The sequence below is a fragment of the Lissotriton vulgaris genome, chromosome 6 (assembly GCF_964263255.1).
Source record: "Lissotriton vulgaris chromosome 6, aLisVul1.2, whole genome shotgun sequence".
NCBI lineage: Eukaryota > Metazoa > Chordata > Amphibia > Caudata > Salamandridae > Lissotriton > Lissotriton vulgaris.
The window spans coordinates 897692635-897709979 of record NC_141694.1 but is presented as its reverse complement, the minus strand read 5'-3'; positions in this window follow the sequence as shown (position 1 = coordinate 897709979).

Here is a 17345-nt window from a genome sequence, read left to right as displayed (position 1 = left end):
TCTCAAGGCAGTTCCATCCTGTGCTGCGATTAAACTGCCAGAAAGGTGGGAGAGGTTCTTTATCTAGGGAAAACTATGCACTGGCACAAGCAGTTCTTCCTTACAGAAACAAAACTTAGCAAAGGGTATTTCTCGGAACAGGGAAGAATTAGTTTCAAACCTCACACATAATGGAGTCTGAAAAAGAAAATTGCGCAGCAAATGCTAACCTATACATGGCATTACAACAGCATCAACAAGCTGAATCTAACAAAACCTCCTTTTAGCATGAACTAAAACAAGTTTTTCAGTTATGCAAAAACAGGGAAAACAGGCACATATGCGGGGCAACTGTAACATCATCATAAGCGGATAGAGCCTCAAAATTTGAAATTCAATCAAGTTGCAGCTATGGGCACACTTTACAGTCAACATCAGGAATTGGGACAGCAAGGAAGGAAGGCTCCTCAAATATTCCCTCATCTATATTCATAAGACCATCAATATCAACCTGGAGCATCATAGTGGCGTTGGTAACACGGGCCAATATTTTCTGTTTGAAGATTAAAACAGTGGCACAATAGGAACAACAAAGGGGATACACTGAATGAGAATGCAACAGAATATTAATACTGCTATCAAATAAATTATTTCCTTGAGGATCCAACCCCAATTACCCAAGAGAGATCAACTTCAATTTCCATTTTCCATCCCCTTGACTTTCTCAATGATGTCCATAATGTGCTGTGTTATATTTTCTTCCAAATTCTCCATGCCAACAACACACTGGTCGCCAATTATTGCAGCATACTCCACCACTCTTTGCCAAGGTAAAATCCACTGCATATCTAGTCTGTTCCAAATACACTGCATGCTTTCTAACAGAGTAGTAATGTCTATCAAGGCTACCACTGTAATATTGGATAGAATATGCAACTTACATCCAAAATATTCTCTAGCTTTTTCACCCCTGGCCATGGCAGTACCACCCAATGTCAAGATAGAGGAGAGTATATATCCAAATGTGATACCATTACTATAGCTGTTCACTTCCAAGTCTTTTACCCCATCACAAAATTATTTTGTTAGTGCCCTTTTTACCCATCTTGTTCTAGGTTGAGGATATTTACATGGAACGTCCATGGGCAGGACCATTCCGAGAGCCACATCATCGGTACCATTGTAGACATTTGAATAAGTCCCATTAGACAGAAAGAAAAACCCTGGGTGGCCATATATGGGCCCCTCATAATTCACTGCAGCATATCTCGAATTCATTGCCGAAGTGCTTGAATCTTTTTTTTACACTAGGTAAAAGGGTGTTTTTATACAATATTTGTTACGAAAGGACCATCATGAAACCAATCTCTAGCCAAGACTGAGTGTTCCTAGTAAAAGACAAGCATCTTAATAACTAATGTTTCTCTTAATATGTAATCCTTGTAATGACAAATGTTTGTTAAATGCCTCTTTGCATGTCTGTTATTCTTGCATTAGCCAATGCTTGTTGATCTATGCTTGTCAGCAGAGTATAGAGGACCGTTGGTTCGAGTCCCTGGTTGCTCACGTTGTCAGCTGCTCCTAAACTGTTGTGTCCCCAAGCCCAGTTCCCTTAGCCAATCCTGAGCGTTTTGTAGGTGACAGTAATACGTTTTCCACCTTCATGAGCCAATGTCAATTACATTTTTTGTGCAAACCGCAAGTTTTCACTAATGACACATCTAAGGTAGCCTTTATTATATCCTATTTGGGTGGAGTGGCAGCTAGTTGGGCCATGCCACTAGTGGATACCAATGATCCATTATTGCATAATCTCATTGCCTTTCAGACAGCAATGTCAGGTTTATTTACTAAACATGTATTCATTCATGCTTCAGACAATGAGCTTTTGAATCTTCGCCAGGGATCAAAGGATTTGATTACTTATGTTACAAATTTTAATCGGCTATTGTCAGAAACTCATTGATCAGAAGATAAAAGAATCTTTTTATTTTATCGTGGGCTTCGACATGATCTGAAGGATTCATTAGCTCACATTGTTAACCTACCAGAAGATTATACTGAGTGCCTAGATCTAGTAGTTAAACTGGACCACCGGTTAGGTGAGAGAAAACATGAAAAACCAAAAAGTGATTTTATAGCTTTACACTAATCATCAAGAGCCAATGCAGATAGGTGTCTTGGAAGGTCCATTATCCCCTGAAGAAAAAGAACGTAGGAGAAAAAGTAATTTATGTCTTTATTGCGGTAAACCCGGACATTTCGCCAAAGATTGTCAGATGAAGGCAAATAAAAAGAAGACAATTGCAGTAAGGAATTCTACCCTAGCAGAGCCGGAAAACTAATTCCCCCGAGGAAAGCGGAGATTGTTTCTTCATGCTCACATGACCCAAAGATCTCCCATTACGCTACAAATGTAATTAATTGTTCCCCAAAACATTTGATTTTGAGAAGGATGTTAATTTTCTCCACTCAGCATAGACAGAGTCTTGCCGTGATGTTAGACTGAGCTACTGGCAACTTCTTTGACCTCGAGTTAGCTAGTAAATTAGGCCTCAAGAAAATCCAAAAATCCGAACCAGAAGTTGTAAGAGCTATTGATGGATCGGCTCTATCTTCTGGATTAATAAAATTCCACACCCAACCACTCACGATCGTCAGTGATAACGGACATACTGAAGAAACAATTTTCGATCTTATAGATACCCCAACTTTTGGTGTAATTTTAGGAATTCCCTGGCTAGAACATCATAACCCCAAGATTGATTGGGTTAAAAGAACAGTGACCCTAGACTCAATTTACTGCAGGAATCATTGCTATCAAGACACACAGGACCCGATACATCCTTTGTTTTGTTCAGCTGTTTAGACTCCTTGTCCACAGTTACCAGAAGAGTATCAAGATTTTTCTGAGGTCCAAATTACCCCCTCACAGGGTATATGATTGTCGCATTGACTTGCTTCCTGGCGCAGTATTGCCCTGTAGTAGGATTTATGCCTTGACTGAACCAGAAAACCAGTACCTAAAAACATATCTTGAGGAGCTTCTAGAAAAGGGGTTTATAAGACACTCAACATCACCTGTTTCTTCAGGGCTCTTTTTCGTAGGTAAAAAGTCTGGCGATCTGAGAGCGTGCATAGACTACCGCGCCGTAAATAAAGCAACAATCAAAAATCGATATCCCCTACCATTAATTCCAGTTCTGCTGGACCAAGTCAAGGGATCTAGTATTTATACCAAACTTGATTCACGTGGCGCTTACCACTTGGTGCGTGTAAAAGAAGGCGATGAGTGGAAAATTGCCTTCCGCACCAAATTTGGACTATACGAATATACTGTGATGCCTTTTGGCCTCTGCAATGCGCCAGCCGCATTTCAGTATTTCATAAACGAAGTTCTACACAACTTATTGGATATTTGTGTCATAGTCTATATAGATGACATTATAATTTTTTAAAAATCAGTTGAAGAACACACCAGCCATGTCCGTTCGGTTTTACAAAGGTTAAAAGAAAGTTCCTTATATGTGAAACTAGAAAAATGCGTATTTCACACTCGTGAAGTAGAGTTTTTAGGTTATTGGCTTTCTCCGGAAGGCATAACCATGGACCCAAAAAAGATAGAAGCTATTTTAAATTGGCCCACCCCAACCACAGTTAAAGACATTCAACGGGTGTTAGGATTCGCCAATTTCTATCGGCGATTCATATCCAATTTATCAGAAATTGTTACACCTATTACCCAGTTGTTGAAGAAGGGAGTTAAATTTTACTGGAATTCGGATGCTCATTCAGCTTTTCCTAAATTAAAAAGGACTTTTACTTCAGCACCCATCTTGATACATCCTGACCCTGACAAACCATTTTTTGTAGAAGCTGACGCTTCTCAAACAGCCTTAGGAAGGGTGTCATTACAAAAAGACTCCGATACTGGGAGACTCCATCCAATCGCCTTTTACTCGCGTGAACTGCTGGCTGCTGAGCAAAATTATACAATTGCAGAGCGAGAGTTATTAGCCATAAAAGCGGTGTTTCTTGAATGGAGACATCATTTACTAGGGGCCAAACATACTGTCACCATTTTCTCAGACCATAAAAACTTACAGTTTTTTACTACCATCAAGGCCTTAACTCCAAGACAAATGCGATGGTTGCTTTTTTTATGTGAATTTGACTTTACCATTACATACCGTCCGGGTCAAAAGCAACTGTTATCAGACACCTTATCAAGACTAATTTGTGACAAAAAGTCAGAAAGAAAGAGTGATTCACCTAGTATCATTCCTCCAGAAAAGATAATAGCCCTAACTACTGCTGAGACTTTTCTTGCCCAGGTTAAATCACCTTCCCAAACAGTGGACAAACAAAAATGGCTTAAGCAAAAAGATAACACCATTCAGGAGGTTTATCTTTTTCATCAAAATAAAATGTTTCTTCCCCAAAAAGAATTACAAGAACAAGTTCTGAAATGGAATCATGATTCCAGTACTGCAGGCCACCCAGGAATACACAAAACCCTTGAATTATGTCAAAGACATTTTTGATGGCAAAATATTAGTCACGATGTCCAACAATATGTAAAATCATGTCTAACTTGTGCCAGACAGAAAGCATCCCATCAATCTCCTACTGGGCTTTTACAGCCACTTCCCATTCCGCCATCGCCTTGGCACACAATAAGTCTAGACTTCATCACGGATACCTGAATCTCACAAATTCACCACTATATTAGTATTTATCGACCAGCTTTCAAAAATGGGGCATTTTATCCCCTTATTAAAGCTGCCTTCTGCTAAAGAATTTAGTAACATCTTTATAGAGCACATAGTCCGATTACACAGACTTCCAAGTAAGATTATTTCGGACAGGGGCCCTCAATTTGTGTCTAAATTCTGGAATCAACTCTGTAAGCATTTGGAAATTGAGGTAGCCTTATCATCGCCTTTCATCCACAAACTGACGGCTAGACAGAAAAACTGAACCAGTACATAGAACAGAGTTTGCGATGTCTGACTTCCACTGTTTCTGCCAATTGGGATGAGGTCTTGCCCCTAGCTGAGTTTTCCTATATTAATACTCACCATTCAGCTTTAGGTTGTTCCCCTTTCTTTTTTTTGACAGGCACACATCCACGATCTCTCCCTACCATCTTACCTGATACTAATCACACTATGCCTGCTGTGACTGAAATAATTCAACTCTTGCATGAATTACAAGAAAAGGCCAAAAGAAGTTTAGCCAAAAGTAAGAAAAAAATGAAGTTAACAGCAGATGAACACAGGAACCCAACACCAACATACAAGACAGGTGATATTGTATGGTTATCTACTAAAAACATTCAAATTGAAGGGCCAAAGTAACTTAAACCAAGGTATATAGGACCTTATCCAATTGAAACGATTCTAAACCCCGTATCCATCAAACTAACCCTGCCAAATGATTGTACTATCCTCCCAGTATTTCACGTATCACTTTTGAAACCATATGACCCAAATACAAGGCGAGACCATCCACCTCCACCAATTATTGTTGGGGATCATGTGGAATTTGAAGTAAATCGCATATTGGATGCTAAAAGTATCCATGGTCGTTTGCACTATTTGATTGATTGGAAAGGGTATGATGCTTTGAAACGTTCCTGGGAACCAGAAACACACATGCATGCTCCAAGACTTGTAAGGTCGTTTCATGCCCAACATCCGGAGACGCTCCGCCCAGTAAGAAGACCTTTGGGGGGAGAACTATTACGAAAGGACCATCATGAAACCAATTTGAAACCAATCTCTAGCCAACACTGAGTGTTCCTAGTAAAAGACAAGCATCTTAATAACTAATGTTTCTCTTAATATGTAATCCTTGTAATGACAAATGCTTGTTAAATGCCTCTTTGCATGTCTGTTATTCTTGTATTAGCCAATGCTTGTTGATCTATGCTTGTCAGCAGAGTATAGAGGACCGTTGGTTCGAGTCCCTGGTTGCTCACTTTGTCAGCCGCTCCTAAACTGTCAAATCACTCACATGGCTGAACGTGTGCTCTGCAACGTGCCCAAAGACTATATAAACCCCACCCCTCCTTCTCCCCGCGCATCGCTTCATTGCAAGGGGCTCTTACCTGTCTCCGTGTTTACTCCGACCTCCCTGCCAGATCGGTAACAGTAGCAGGCATCCGGCTGGCTTCTCTGCTCGCCCTCTCCTGCTGTTTCTGTCGGACCTCCTTTGGCGCTGGACTTCCTCCTGGGACCCCTTCTTCAGTTTCCTGTAAAAAGAAAGGAAAACCATCAACAGATCTTGCCAAGAAATTTCAAGTGAGCCAGCTGGTATTTTACTGAATATTTCATTCCTGCTTGACAACGGTAAGCCGAACGATTTGTTACTTAACAAAAAGACATTACCAAGTTGTAAAGGCTAATTTCTTCACTCGAGAACATTTTTCAGCGCAAAGAACTTAAAAAAGCTTGGGTGCTTTTTACTGAACAGCAAACTTACGCTTGAGTGAATTTCAAAAGAGATAATAAATAACGCATGACAGCTTTCTTCTTAAAAGTTGTTTCTCTCTCTAGAGTGTTTTCACTATTAATGTTATTTTAAAAAGCTTGTTAGCTTTTCTACAAGGACTTCATTTCATCGAAGATCAAGTGTGTGGAACCAAAACTAACATCTTAACTTCAAAGCATTTTTTTGTGTGACAACTCTGAAGTTCGAGTTAATTTAGAAGCATTGCAGATTGGAATTAATGTGAATATATTTAGTATTTGCTGATATGGTTCTGTAAATGGCTAGCAAGTTTAATTTGCAGTCTTTTCTTGTGGAATCTTTTGTTTGTTTTATTTCATTTCAGAATCCCTTTTTGGAGCCTGGGAAAGGTACAAAAAAGGTACATGCTTTTATATTGCATATGACAATTAAGAAAAGCAGGAGCATTATGAAAGTGAACTAAGTATGTTTAATGTATGCTTTATATAGAAAAGCCAGATCAAGGAATGATAAGAAAAAACACTAGATGAAAGCATTAAAAGAACTGCAAGTGTTGCTGTCATTTAGCATGGTATGTAAAACTATAATTGTGTAGGAACTGACAATAATTTGCGTGTCCCAAAACATTATGAGTATTTAGCATTCTATTTGTTTCTCTAGGATAATCACAACCTTGATCAAGATACGTACCGCAATCCCAGTTCTTTGAGAGACATCCCCAAGACGCTGAGGGTGTTTGTTTCTTCTCTTTATTTCTCTTCCACTCCCCCTTCCCTTGGGAGTCATTTAGGAAAAGTGAGTTATAATCTTTCTTGCTTGTCCCATTTGATTCTCGAGGGAGTAGGGAACAAGCAACACCAAGAAGGGAACCAAACGGAATTCAGGTCAGAGTACTCGTGACAATATTGTCCCTGAACAATTGATGTACAAAGAAGTATCTGTACTGTTGACTATGGGGCAACAAGCAGGGTAATAACCAGCCTTTCGGGGTACTGCCACCTCCTTGTAATGCCAACCCACTAGTATTATATTCTGTGCTTCCATATAAAAATGATCACAAAAAAGTATTGTTATCACAGCCCGGATAACTCTTGCCCTGTGGTTTTTGATGATACAGACATGGTACAGGATAACCAAATCCGAAAATTCTTTATCAGGACAAAGTCTCCAGGTTGGATGCTGTGGCCAGGTCCCTCTGGTTTAGATGGTAAGGTGTCTGGCACCTGTTGGTAAATAGAATGCAAACTTTCTGTCAATTGTCCAAGATAATCAAGCAATACAGGATATTCAATGTCCGAATATTTTTTCGGCCTTTGGACACCCCAGACAATTGCTGGGAGGCTGAAAACTACTCCGTTGTGTGATAAGCCAGTTCTAGAATGTGCTGTATTCCTAGTTGACAAAAGAGCAAACGGAAGAGCATCTGGCCATCTCAACCCTGTTGTCTCTTGTATTTTTGCCAATTTCAGTTTTAATGTTCCATTGTACTTCCTGACAAGATCCGCTGACTGCGGGTAATTGTCGGCATGGAATTTCTGCTTAATATGCAAGCCTTCCCATATAGCAGCCTAATCACTTTCTCATTAAAGTGAGATCCGTTATCACTCCAGATAATTCTGGGCATTCTGAATCGTTAGAAGTACTCTTTAATGAGCACCTTCGCAGTTGTGGTGGCCATATTGTCTTAAGTGGGGTAAGCCTCAACCCATTTACTGAACGTGCATATAACCACTCGGGCATGCTTGAGATTGTTCCAACGTTCTAACTCAATGAAGTCCATCTGAAGGACTTCAAAGGTAAATGTAGATGGAGCAAAGTTACCGGATTTTGTGTGGGTACCTTTTCCTGGATTGTGCCTCATGCGAATCATGCAACTTTTCACTAAATATGTAGCGGTCATGGAAATATTATCATTACACCAAACCGGGGTCAATAATTTGCAAATACCTTTTGCACTGATATGAGCTGGACCATGAGTCATAGTAACCACAAGGAGTACATATGCATCGTTTAACATCCATTTCTGTTCTTCAGACAAATCAATCCAACACCCTACATCATCTAAACGTGCTGTACTCCCTAGCCACACCGCTAATTCTTCTATTGTGGCCTCACTTTGTATCTCTTTCACACTCTCAACCGTGTTTTCATACATGGCGTTCTCAGGAAGCCATCTAGCTGGGCTTGTAACAAACATTCTCTTCATCTTACTCTGAGCCGTTTCCTTGGCTGTCTGATCTGCAAACGCATTCCCTCTACCTACGTCATCTGTCACTTTCTTGTGGGCACTACACTTTACAATAGCCATTTTCTTAGGAAGGGTTAGTGCAGATAACAATCGTAATGTCAGGCGGCCATGTTTTAATGGGGGGTAAGGAACCCTCCCTCTGCCCACAGGTGCCCAAAATTGTGCGGTCTCACATACCCGAGCACCGACGGACTTAGTTTCACCTCCTTACGACGGCTAGAAGCTCACAAGCGAGGGCAAGCGGATTTGCTTCCCTGCTCGATCCGACCGCGCACCCGGCGGCGGAATTTTCCACCCTTAACACGCCACCCAGACGTATTAGAAGCACTTCCTTCTCGTGTCTTCCTTTGTCTACACCCGATTAGGACCGGGTTGGAATTATCACCGGTCCGACGACACCGCTCTCATCCTAAAACTCCGCAGCCCTGAAGAGTCACGGGTTTACCCCGGTTTTGACGAAACACGTGTCGGCTGGTTTTCTTGTGAAACAAATACTCACACCGAAAGAATAAACACCTAATAGGTTAAAAACATTGGAGTTGGATCTTATCTTTTTATTGAATGATAACAAGACTCAATTTATAAACTGATTCAGGTTGTGTGCGCTTGACATTGCTTTTATGTATACAGAAGGTTGAGATCCTCTCCCCCTTCTTTTCTCTGAGACGAGGGTTATCTCAGATCAAGAAGCACCAACCACCTAAACCCCACAACTACCCCCTGACCACTACCTGTAGAGCGCCATCATATTTCTGAACACTCTCATAACCCTTCGCTGAACTTTCAACCCCAAATGCATACTGACTATCTGTGTAAATATTGACAACTAACCCCTCGCTCAATTCACAAGCTCCGATAAGGGCAACAAGTTCTGCTGCCTGCATGGATTGATAGGGGACTCGTGATGTCTCGACTACTGTACGCAATGTTGTGATAACATAAGCTGCAGTGGTGGTGCCATCTGTTCATTTAAAACAAGAGCCTTCGACATATAGTTCTCCTTGGGGATCAGATAAGGGAACATCAGTCAAGTCTACCCGTGCTTTCGTCTCTTCCTCTGTTCGGAAAATATATTCATGTTTGTCGTCTGCATCGTACTCGGAATTGAGGGGTAGTAACATGGCTGGATTCAGAGTTGCACATCTTTTAATCGTGATATGCTTAGCAAACAATGTCAATTCATAGCCGGTAAGACGTACACTAGTAATGTGCTGCGTCCTTGTTTTAATCAAATGGTATCCACAACATGGGGTACCATAACTGTGAGGTCAGTATCAAGTACGAGTCCAGCCGACTGTCTAATTGAAGTGGCCACGGCCGCTCGCAGGCAGCTCGGGAGTGCCCTTGCGACAGGATCGAGCACAGCAGAGCAATAAGCGCAAGGTCTCAGTCTATCGACACATTTTTGGGCCAAGTCAGAAAAAGCACAACCAGCCATCTCATAGACATACAACATACAACATAAACTGTTTCCTATAATCAGGTGTGCCTAGCACTGGAGCAGAGCAAAGTGCAGCTTTTAATTGTGCAAAAGATTGCTGACAATCTGGCGTCCAAGGCAAAGGCTCATGCACTGCTTTCGTTGTTAATGCAAGGAGAGGTTTGATTAGTAAGGAATAGTTAAGGATCCACTGCCAGCAGTAGGAAGTGATGCCTATAAAAGCACGCACATCCTTTTGAGTTTGTGGGCAGGACATTTAATTAATGCTACTGATGCGTTCTGCCGTTAACCTTCTACCCTCCTTCGACAGAATGTGATCTAAATAGGTGACCTCTGTCGACAGTATTGAAGCTTCGCAAGGGAACACTTATGACCATGATGTGCCAAGTATAACAACAACCTCACCGTACTATCCTTGCAACCTTGTTTCGTATCAGAGGCAATTAACAAATCATTGACATACTGTTCCAATGCATTACCTAGAGAAATTGAGAGAGAATCCAACTGACCTTTCAATGCTTGACCATAGATCCATAGATGCTAGGGATTTCAGTATAGTCTTGAGGAGCGCGACAGACCTTCCTTGCAGTAAGCACACTGATTCTACTCCAAAATGGTCATGGGTGGCTGTCTAGCACTGTTGGGGTCCCCGTCCCGTAGTGTTACCTCAATATGTTTGTTGCAGTAAATACTTTGTCTTCAGAACCATATGTTTCTTGTCAGTTTTGTCTTTCTCTTCATTATCCCTATGCTCGTAATATTGGGCCATATCCAAATCACAGAGGGGGAAGAAGTACTCTCAGCTGCTTGAAGTTTAGACATTATTTCGGGGAGGAGATTAGTAATAAACCTATAAACAAATAGACAGACTCCTCTCTGCGTAGACATATTCTGCCCACTGTAATCCAGAAACGTCTCTTCAAACCTAGTGAAAAAAATCATAAACACTTTCGTCTTTCTTCTGCCGACAGACTGTCAATCTGTTCCAACAAACTTTCTTGGAAGGAGTGAGTGTAAACATATATGTTATTATGCGACCGGCAAACACCTTTGAATAGTATGCTGATAAAATAGAAAACACTGTAGAAATTTGCACTAATACGGGCGGGATGTAGCCTCCATACCGTGCGGTGCCCAGCGTAAGTGTATTTACATGTTGAGTCAATTTTATGAGTATAATTGTGTTGTGGTATGATTGTTAGTTGGTTGTCTGGTGATGAGTGAGTGCATTTGTGAGACAGTTAAATAATTTCTCTTTGGGCTTTAAAAATACGCTGTTTGATCTTGTATTATATTTTGAAGTTATGATCTTAATTATATAAACAGAAACAAATAAAAACAACATTTTGTAAAATAAAATAAAAATATTAATGATCGAATAAACTAGTGGTACAATATATTCTTTATTGATGGAGGTATCACCCGTATAGTAATTTTGTTGTTTATGTTCAACATAGTCTTAAGGGTCAGAACTTCACTCCTTTTCAATGGAGTATAAACCAATTGTTCCTGAAAACGGGCAGCCACAGCGCGTCTGGTAACCGCTCCATGTTGATCCACCACTTCAGGAATTTCCTGGTGATAAACGGGGTGAACCTCTTGCTTTGGGAATTGAGTTATTTTAGTGGGACTTTTATCATGCAGTCTACCTCTATACATCAGTAGCGTTGAAGCATTCCTATACAGAGAGGTTGGCTCCAAATTATTTATATATGCGCCTTCATTAATATCAAATAGTATTTGAGGTGCTTCCCTTTCGATGGGTGCGCGCCAGAGGTCAATTAGGGTGGAGGACAAGTGTTTAAGGGCAGATTGCAGCAGAAAAGGGTCAAAGTCTTGCATTTCCTGCCAGATATCCTCAATGCTGTAAATTGGGTTGTGAGCCCACCGTATTGCCTGGTCCGCTATTACTTTCTTCTCTTTCTCCCCCCACTCCAATTCGCATTAACGGACCTAACCGTTCTCTGAATCCAGTCAAATCTCTATCTTCCGGACCGCGCACTGGTGTGTCAGTAATTAGTGACAATGGAGGATGAATGACTGGAACGGGGTAACAGGTATTGCTGCAGTCAGAGATTGTAATGAAAGAGAAGAAGTAGGGGGTAAGTTAACAGGGGTAGTAGGTGTGACAGCTGTAGAGACTGGAGCACCTTGTGCAGGTTGTTGCTGATTAGGAACAACAGGGTATATCCGTCTGGGACATATGGTGGCAAGGGTCGGGCATCTAATAGGGTCTCCATAAAAGTATGTCTGTCCTCCTGAGCCATATAGGACCTATCAATTTGCAACAGAATTCTCCTGTGCGCACATTCTATCCCCGTTTCCTGCTTCTCCTTATCACAAGAGACAGCCTTCTGTGTAAGGGGCTGCATACCTCGCTTTCTAGCATCCTTTTTCATTTTTAATCGCCTGTTTGGTCTCTGACTACCAAGTACGGAGAGAGTCAAACATGGACTGTCTACTGCCTCTTTTAAACAACTATTCTTGAAGAAATCCCATCTATTGTTCATCAAAGGAGCCTGTCAAAGGCCACTGTAACTCTGCATTGTCCCTCATATATTTGTGATGCAAACAACAAGAGAGTCAGGGTATAAAACTTCACTCTTTTACCCCTAATATTAATGATAATAAACAACAGAAGAGTGAAAGAAATATAAATATATATAACACCTCAAGCGGAAAATCCTATGAGGGGAAACGTGAAACCTGGTGAAGAAAACACAAAAGTTAATTGTAAAAAGAACCCTCACTCACCAACCTGGTGGTGACATGCTTCATCATTGGGTTCCCACTGGAAGGACCTACTGTCCTTCCAGTGTGCTTCAACGCCTGTTTACAGTGGAGCTGGTTCTTTTGTGTTTTGATGTGGTGAGAAATACCCAAATTGTGCTAAGTGAATGTGAAAAAAGTTAAAAAATGCGTAGTTGTGACTGTCAACTACTTTATTAATAGTCCAACCCGCATTAATTAAAAACTGGTGATAATTGGACTCAAAAGTTGGTTTCTTTATTTGGAAACCCTTAGTCCTAAATAAATTTGGTCAACATGTTTCAGCTGTCAGAGCAAACTCGCTCAGCATTCGTCAGGACCATCAGTGTAATCCTCCGGCGGTGTGCACACACTAAGGTGCACCCAACCGTGAGGATATTAGTGTGAAAAATAGTAGATTACTCACGGCTTTAACCATATAGGCATGCTCAGTTATTTACTGGGGCCAAAAAACAAAGGCGCTTAATTTCATCGCGGCATGGGCGGACACGGTAGGGGGTTTTTCTTCACGCCGTGCAAATATATAGCAGGCGACTCCCCTCTTGCAACCTAACCTTTCGCTGCCGTGGCCCTCATATATTTGTGAATTAGTACTAGTGACTGTCGTCATTAGACCCTATCCGCACCACCTTTGGCTGAAATCCATCTGCCTTTGTAATCCAATGAGTAAACAATATTTGTGTTTTCCAAATGAAATTTATTCTTATGGTTTTTCCAAATTTTTCAAAATTCATTCATTTCTGTATTTCAAAATAATACTTGTTCATGCATTTGTTGTTTGAGTTCAAAACATTGATTTGATTCACAAAGCACGTTCATAGATCATGTGAAATAATATTTTTCCATCTCCCAATGCATTTCGGGATTGTATCCCTTCGTCAGGGGCACGTATCATAAATATCCAGAGTTCCTATAGAAGTTGATAAGAGGCCACTTCTGTAATTTCGACTGATGCGAATTCTTAGTATTTAAAAAGGATCTTGCGCGATTCTTGATAGCGACGTCCTCCTAAATATACTCGGTCATCTGATGGGTGAAGACTCGTGCAGGGTACCTGTTGAATTCACACATCCCGTGAATGCTTCTATGCTTGGGACTATTTGACTGTCTGTCCCCTTTCAATAAGCTGACAACTGGGTTTTAGAAGTACAGTTAGAAAGCTGGGGTTCCCTTATGCTGTGTTGCTTTTCACAGATATATGTCAAATTTCGAAAATGTCGGAGCTGTAAACACGGAGGACCTTTTCTCGTTCCCGCGGTTTGGACGCCGATTGCAAGATGCGAGCACACAATGAACAGACGGGCATCAAGCTTTAAAACCAGAAGTTGTTGGTGACGGTCGTCACATTTAAACGGCACTCGTGTTAGCCAAGAACATATCGCCATTACAGACCAGCTCCGACATTTTTGAAATTTGACATATATCTGTGAAAAGCAACACAGCATAAGGGAACCCCAGCTTTCTAACTGTACTTCTAAAACCCAGTTGTCAGCTTATTGAAAGGGGACAGACAGTCAAATAGTCCCAAGCATAGAAGCATTCACGGGATGTGTGAATTCAACAGGTACCCTGCACGAGTCTTCACCCATCAGATGACCGAGTATATTTAGGAGGACGTCGCTATCAAGAATCGCGCAAGATCCTTTTTAAATACTAAGAATTCGCATCAGTCGAAATTACAGAAGTGGCCTCTTATCAACTTCTATAGGAACTCTGGATATTTATGATACGTGCCCCTGACGAAGGGATACAATCCCGAAATGCATTGGGAGATAGAAAAATATTATTTCACATGATCTATGAACGTGCTTTGTGAATCAAATCAATGTTTTGAACTCAAACAACAAATGCATGAACAAGTATTATTTTGAAATACAGAAATGAATGAATTTTGAAAAATTTGGAAAAACCATAAGAATAAATTTCATTTGGAAAACACAAATATTGTTTACTCATTGGATTACAAAGGCAGATGGATTTCAGCCAAAGGTAGTGCGGATAGGGTCTAATGACGACAGTCACTAGTACTAATTCACTTTTTCCTTGTGGAGATTGGCCTCTCCTCCCCTTCCAGCACACCCATTAAAGCAAAGGATAACTATATTAAAAGGTTAAAACTACGAAAACAGGAATGCACCCCGCAACCCCACTTCACACCTCATATATTTGTGCCATAACGTACTAAACATAATAGGGCCATGGCCATGTTTTATATACATATACAAATTAGGACTGCCCTCAGGAGGGGTCAGGCTGGGATTCTGCCAACCGGGAATCTGTAGAACAACAACCACAACACAAACATACTAAAACCAGGCATTGCAAAGAAAAGAAACAAAGTTGTTATTTTACCTGGCAAAGTATTTGCAAACACTTTCACCAAAACAGCTCTTAGACTGAAACAAAACCAATTTACGGTGGTACCACATAAACTGAAACAGACTCGCCTGGTGTCAGACGCATAGATAGACCAGTTCTCCACTGCCGGCTCTTCGGACCAAACAGTCAGATCACAGATTTGCAGTTCAGGACTTCAGTCGGGATGACTGCTGGGCGAGGCACCCTCTGGTGGAACGGAGGCAGCAGCTGTGAGAAACGTATCTCTTCCTGCAGGGATCCAAGAGCTGTCAGTCCGACCTGATGGGTTTCTCATCCTTCTCTCCTTTTGTTTAAAATGCATGAGTCATGCCACCATAGACTCCCTGCTCGGGTGTGAAATGAAGGAAGTGACCCTCTTAGAGCCATCCAGGTCACCACAGACCAACTCTTAGCCTTCCATACCGAATGAAGAGTCAGAGAAACAGTGGAGAATATACACCAATTATAATTTATTAGTATACGCTCAGAGTGGGGCTCTGTCTGCACAGTCTCTTAAGAGTACTACAGGGGTAAGTGAGGAACAGGAAGCATAAAGATACATTATGTACATTGCAATGTTAGCTAAGAACACGCCCACAGTGGAATTTTCTAAACAGATGTGGCCAGATAGCGAAATAAAAAAAAAAAGGTTTCTACTCTCATATCTTGCACAGTTCAGGAAACTCTCAAGGTCATTTCATCCTGTGCTGTAATGAAACTGCCAGACAGGTGGGAGAGGTTCTTTATCTAGGGAAAACTGGCACAAGCAGTTCTTCGTTACAGAAACAAAACTTAGCAAAGGGTATTTCTTGGAACAGGGAAGTATTAGTTTCGAACCTTACACAAAATGGAGACTAAAAAAGAAAATGGAGCAGCGAATGCTAACTTATACATGGCATTACGAGAGCATCAGCGAGCATACTCTAACAACCTAATATATCCGTCCTCTCCAGGCCCTGCCGGAATTTAACCCACTGGAAGGGAAGCTTCTCATGGGCGAGCTGGGCAACCTAAAATTATGTAGATCTTAGTTTATTAAGCGCTGCATATAAAAAAGACCATTCTAGAGAGTTGAATGCTTTTTGAGCATCCAGAAGTATCCCAGCAGTGGGAAGAGTGGGCTCAATCGGATTGAGTACTGCAAGTATTGTATGCAAATTCACAGATGTAGACCTGTTTGGGACAAATCCAGACTAGAGAGGAGAGATTATCTGGTATATTAAAAGTGAAACGCAGATTGCTAGTACTTTAGCTACAATTTTATAGGCTTGATTAAGAAGGGATAGGGGTCTGTAGGAGGAGCTCCTATCAGGCGGTTTGTCAGGTTTAAGAAGTAGAGATGATGGCATCCTGCATTATAGGAGGAAGTGTTCCTGAATCCAGAGCCTCTGCATAGACCTCCAAGTGGGCGGGGTATCAACAAAGTCTTATAAAAGATATCTGTGAGCCCATCTGTGACAGGTGCACGTGCTCCATTGAGATCATCAATTGCCTGAGATATTTCATTGGCATTTATGGGCGAAGCCAAAAATTGGCGCTGGCCTTCATCAATCCAGACCATTGCTATTTCTTCCAAATATTTGAAGAGGGCTGCGTCTGCTGTAGGAGAATGTGTTAAAGGCAGAGGAAACCTCCTCACTATAGATTATGTGTTCACCGTCATCTAATTGCAGCTGCGTGATATAAGAAGATTGATGTTGAGGGCTAAGCATTCTGGCCAAGGTCTGCCCCAGTCGCTCACCCTCCCCATATATTCGAGCCCGAGCAAATTTACCCAGGTAATTAGACTCATGAGCCGCCAGTTCCTGAAACTCCTCAAGGAGTCCTGCCCGTTGAGAGGGGCGCTGCCCATGAGGGTGCCATTATCTATATCTTTTAATGCACGTTCAGTGGCGTCGAGGTCATGCCGGATAGTGCATAGAATTCCAGCCTGTTTCGTGATGCAGATGCCACGGATACATACTTTGAAAGCTTCCCATAATGTGGCATACCGAGACACCGAGCCTGTATTTAGTTGAAAATATTCTACAATAGTGTTGTTATTCTCACTTTTAAAAACTGTATCAAAAAGCGCCT